Source organism: Somniosus microcephalus, chromosome 10 (genome assembly GCF_052327205.1).
Source record: "Somniosus microcephalus isolate GS21.2 chromosome 10, FLI_Smic_1.0, whole genome shotgun sequence".
Lineage (NCBI taxonomy): Eukaryota > Metazoa > Chordata > Chondrichthyes > Squaliformes > Somniosidae > Somniosus > Somniosus microcephalus.
In genome coordinates this window covers 177135140-177141062 of record NC_140996.1, presented here as the reverse complement: position 1 = coordinate 177141062, position 5923 = coordinate 177135140, and positions in this window count along the sequence as shown.

Sequence of the window (5923 nt, the reverse complement as noted above, 5' to 3'; positions counted from 1 at the left end):
CCTAGCCACTGACTCCATCCCTCTCCCTAACATCTGTCTAAGGTTGAACCACACTATTTGCAACCTTGGTGTCATAGTTGACCCTGAAATGAGCTTCCGGCCACATATCCGCAGCATAACAAAGACCGCCTATTTCCACCTCCGTAACATTGCCAGTCTCCGCCCTTGCCTCAGCTCATCCACTGCTGAAACCCTCATCCATGCCTTTGTTACCTCTAGACTTGAATATTCCAACGCACTCCTGGCTGGCCTCCCACATTCTACCTTACGTAAATTTGAGGTGATCCAAAACTTGGCTGCCCGTGTCCTAACTTGCACCAAGTCCCATTCACCCATCACCCCTGTGCTCGCTGACCTACATTGACCCCCGGTTAAGTAACGCCTCGATTTCAAAATTCTCATCCTTGTTTTCAAATCCCTCCATGGCCTCGTCCCTCCCTATCTCTGTGATCTCCTTCACCCCCACAACCCCCCGAGATATCTGCGCTCCTCTAATTCTTCCCCCTTGAGCATCCCTGATTATAATCGCTCAACCTTTGGTGGTCGTGCCTTCTGTTGCCTAGGCCCTAAGCTCTGAAATTCCCTGCCCAAACTTCTCCGCCTCTCTACTTCTCTTTCCTCCTTTAAGACACTCCTTAAAATCTACCTCTTTGACCAAGCTTTTGATAACTTGCCCTAATTTCTCCTTACGTGGCTCAGTGTTAAATTTTTGGTCTTATAATACACCTGTGAAGCGCCTTGGGACGTTTTACTACGTTAAAGGTGCTATATAAATACGTTGTTGTTGTTGTATGGGTTGGGAAGTAGGAGACAGAGAGTAGTGATAAAGGGAGCATTGTCTGATTGAACATATGAAAATGATGGGCAGGGAATGGTCATCTGGTCCACCTTTCCTGCCCCACGAGCCATTTAGGCGTGAAATCCCCCCCATATGGGTCGGATGTGACAAGTGCTGTTCCCCAGGAATCTGTGCAGGAACCTCAGCTTTTCACCATATATATCAATGACTTGGATGAAGGAATAGGAAGTTGTATATTCAATTTACAGATGCACTAAATTAGGAGGCACAGTAAGTTGTGCAGATGGGGGCAGGAAGCTGCAAAGGGACATAGACAGATTAAGTGAGTGGGAAAATCTATGGCAGATGACATTCAATGTGGGGAAGTGTGAGATCATCCACCTTGGATCTGAGAAAGACAAATCTGCATATTTTCTTAATGTTGAGAGAATAGGAGCTGAGAACGAGCAAAGGGATTGAAATGTCCATGTACACAAATCACTAAAAGCTAGTTCACAGGTACAAAATATATTCAAAAAGGCTAATGGCATGTTGGCCTTTATCTCAAGGGTGTTAAAATAAAAAGTAAGGAAGTGATGCTTTAGTTGTATAGAGCCTTGGTCAGACCCCATTTGGAGTACTACATTCAGACTTGGGCACAAACCTCTGGCAGGATGTATTGGCCTTGGAGGAATGCAGCACAGGTAAACCTGAATGTCACTAGGGCTAAAAAGGTTAAATTATGATGACAGTTGCATAAACTTGGTTTGTATTCCCTTGAGTGTAGAAGGTTATGGGGTCATCTAATTGAGATGTTTAAAATGATAAAGGGATTTGATAGGGTAAATACAGAGAAATTATTTCCCCTGCTGAAGGAATGCAAAGCAAGGGGGCAGAATCTTAAAATTAGAGCTAGGAGTGAAATCTGGAAATCTGGAACCCTCTCCCCAAAAGGCTGTGGATGCTGAGTCAATTTAAATTTTCAAGACTGAGATTGACAGATTTTTGTTAGGTAAGTGTATCAAGGGATATGTAGCAAAGGCGGGTAAATGGAGTTGAGGTACAGCCATGATCTAATTGAATGGTGGAAAAGGTTGGGGTGGCTGAATGGCCTCCTCCTGTTCCTATGTTCCTTTCTCACAAATAGAGGCTCATGATGGTGAAGAATACAGATTTTAAAAATGTGTTTTTATGGTGGAGCATCCGCAATTCTGCTCATTTGCCTATTTTAGTTGCGTTGCTGTGAGAAGTCTCAAATTGTGCATGAGTGTTTTCCTACATCGGGCTGAAAGTTCAAGAGTACAGTCACCAATGGCTGGCTTAGATGGGCAGTATTAATGAAGGGCTCAGAACAGATTGCCTATTCACCCCTTTTATCATGGTCAGAAGGAGGCCACCTGGCCAATCATATCTGTGATAGCTCTTTGCTGAAGGGAAATACAGGAATACATATCCTCACAAAAAAAGGTATGACATGGTCCCAAGTTTGATTACTGGTATGTGTTGGGTCAGATGGCATCAACCGTGGCTGCAGTTGGCATGCTACAATTGCCTACAGCACGTCTGGATTAGGGAGAAAAAAAGTAACACTTGATGGCTACTCAGGGACCCCTGCCCATATGTGGTTGTCTGGTGAGAACAATATCAGGGTTGGGTGATAATGCCATCCATGTCAAATAGCTTGCTGACACTCGCTGTCCAGGTGTACACATGATGAATGGCTTCTTGGGTAGTGTATAAGTGGGTTGGCAGTGCTCATGGGACCATACCCCAGTAAGAATCATGAGAGAGAGGACAAAAGAACAATAAAAAAAGTTAATGAGATGTTGAAAATAGTGTTCATGGTATTCAAGCCACCCGTACATATTTACACAGGATTATAAGGATACAGGGCAAGGCGGATGTTGTGTATTGTTCAGGGTGGAATGAACTTTCGTTGCACTTAATTTATTCATTATCGTAAAATAAACTGATTAGGTTGAAATAGCAACTGGGTCAATTAACTTTTTGGGCTTCTGTTTTCAAGTCAGTGCAAAACTCTTCTAAGTGAAAGATTGCTTTTATATATTTTTCATGTTTGTAATTGTAATTTCACAGTGCACCCACAGATCACAACAACTGATGTAATTCTATTCTATTAAAAGGTAGCAAATGTGACTTAACCAGACAAGTGACTAACCCTAGTTGTTTAAGACTGTAGAGCTTCCCCCTCCCGACATATTTGGTGATGTGGTCTGGTTGATGTAAACATTAACACAGAATTTTTGAATGGGTGCAATTAATTTCTCAGAAATCAACATGGCTGAAAACGTAGCTTGCCTAGCCACCCAGCTTTAGACAATGTAATCGAAACAAACTGCTGTCAGTGCTTTAAACTGCTATTCATCACTTGGACTTGCACCATCTGGCATCTCATCAAGTGCCAAAAGATAACAAAAGTAGTCAATAATCACAGCTTTATACACTGCACATCTACTGTGTAGCACAAACTCCCATATTTGTGCTGTGAAAATAACTCGTCAGGTCTGTGTTTAGGATTAAAATGTGAAAATGTTTTAATAGAAATTTTAATCAGTTTAAAAAAAAAATTCAATAGTGTTTTTTCACAATTCAACTAACAGCAATATGTGAGATTTCCTACAGTTTACAACTGCCAGAAAAAGCAGCAAACTAAATAATCAAAGTGTATAACAATCTTTTTTAAAAATTGGGCCAAATTCACTTTGGTTAATGTGTTTCGTTCTTTATTCTGTCTGTTAGTGCTTGGACCAATCTGTGTGCTTGCTTGCTTGCTATCAAGGGCGAGGGAGGGGGTAATTTTGACTTTGCGGGATAGTGTGAAATGGGTGTTAGCGAATCAGCAGCCCATTTTACAATTCTCCTGATTTTTATTTCCATTGCCTTCAATAGAAATAATAATTGGGAGAGATATAAAATTGTCTGCTAATTTGCTATCCTCCATTTTACACTATCACACAAAGTCAAAATTACCCTCAAAGTGTCTTTTACACAGCATATTTTCATGATCACTTTTTTGGAATGTAAGCTAACCACACTTCCCTTGGCTGCATAAGCAAATCTAAATTGGATATATATAGTTGTCATTTTCACATGTAATGCTGGATGTGATTAATAAAATCTATGTTTTGGATGTTTATTTTATGCCAAAATGTGTGTTCCTGTAAAAATGCTGATATAGCATTCTGCGGTAAAATTTTAGAGTACATTCATTTTGAACAAAAACATTCCACGTCATGAAGAAAAGGATCTGACATGAAATTGTTACTCCACAGTATAGTACTGCTCTCCATTTCAATCTACTGTACAATGCAGTGAGTAATATTTTAAAAGAAAAGCATCACCATGCAAAGTCTTACAAGACACTTTGGTCTGTTCAAATAGGAAAGCAGGAAAAGATTCATGCAATCCATCTGACTGGTCCCAAAAACTAATATCCCTCAATCATCCCATTTCCTCAAATATCTATCCAATTCTCCCTCAAATGATTCTACACTACCTGTCTCCACTGCCTCCCTGGGCATTCCACTGGCTGCAGTCATACCTAGCACAAAGGAAGATGATTGTGGTGGTTGAAAGTCAATCCTCTTAGCCCCAGTTCCTCTGTTAACCCCTCGCTTCTGTGAGGAGGATCTACCCCTCCTGTGGGGGATCTAGGTTCGCTACTTTAGGAGACTCAACACGCCGGTCAGTCTATTTTCACTTTCTCAGTAATACACAAAGTCAGAAACTGTAAAATAAGTAAAGTTTTATTCCGTACCCGGTACTGGACTTCACTCCGAGAAACTCCTTGGCCTAGAAATTCACTTTGGGCCCGCCAGCTGGCGTGCGCCCAAAAGTTAGCGCTGAGCGCGGAGCCAGTTGCGCCCGTCAGATATTCAGTTTTTGCGCCCCAAGTCGGAACCGGGCGCTATTCCAGGGTGTGCCCGCCCCCGCTTGGGGCGCTGAAACTGAATTTCAGCGCTCTAGGCGCCGCTGCGCCACCCGCTGCGGAGCGGCAGGCTGCGGTACTGCAGGCCTCCTCCTTCTCTTAAGGGGGAGGTGCCTGCAACGGGGAGATCGCCGCTGGATAGTGCCGGCAAATGAGCCCGGCACCACGGAGAAGTGCCGGGTTCGCGGAAAGCAGCCGGCAATGCCGCGGGGGGGGGGGGGGGTGGAGGAGGCCGGGGAAGGAGGTGCGGGCAGGCGGCCGCCGAAAAAGCGGCCGGCCGCACCTCCACCTTAAAGCACCCCACTAAGGCTACAGGACGGCCCCGTTTTCTGATCGCTGTTTGCGGCCGCTGCGGAAGAGGCGGCCGCAACTAAATATGGCGGTCGGGCCGGTAGCGGGGCACTGCGCACACCGATGACGTCATCGGTGGCGGCGCAGCGCGACTGGCTAACGCCGCCATTACCGCAGCGCTGAATATCGGCGAAAGCTCAGCAAGTGGCGCAAAAGCCCTCTTTGGGCGAAAACTGGGCGCAAAGCCTACTGAATTTCTAGCCCCTGGTGTTTACACACAAGGAAGTCTCCTCTAGAGTGCGCCGCTAGGCTCACGGGGCTACAATATTTATACAAAAAACATAAATTGCAAGTCATCATGAGAATACAGGAAACTAGGCGATCACACGCTACACAAGTCATTTGTTTCTTTTTACAGAGTTCTGTTTAAAATTCACTTTAGCTTTCAACAAAATTCGGCCCTGAGACTGTCTCTACTCTGTTCTATAAACATTCTGTTCGTCCTCTCTTATCTATGTGTATTACATTCCCACAGTCCTGTATCAGCTTTTTACATTTAAACCATTCACTGTATGTCAAGTAGTCCATCATGCTTTGCGAATCATTGGTAAGGCAGTATGGGATTAATCCAGCTTAACATTCCCTCCTTTTATCATTACATGATAACCTCGACCTTTTCTCTACATACTGCACAGGGTGTCAATTATTTTGAAGATTATTCTGCCCCGCCTGGGGTCTCCTCTATTTCTTCTATCTTTCCTGATGTTACCCCGCCTGGGGTTTCTTCTACGTTGAAACTTCCTCATACGTGATGAATCACATTTGGACACTCATACCGGTATCTCCATATTATGCCATCCAATACAAGCCTTTCTCGGGCTTTCAGGTATCTTATCGAAAGATTA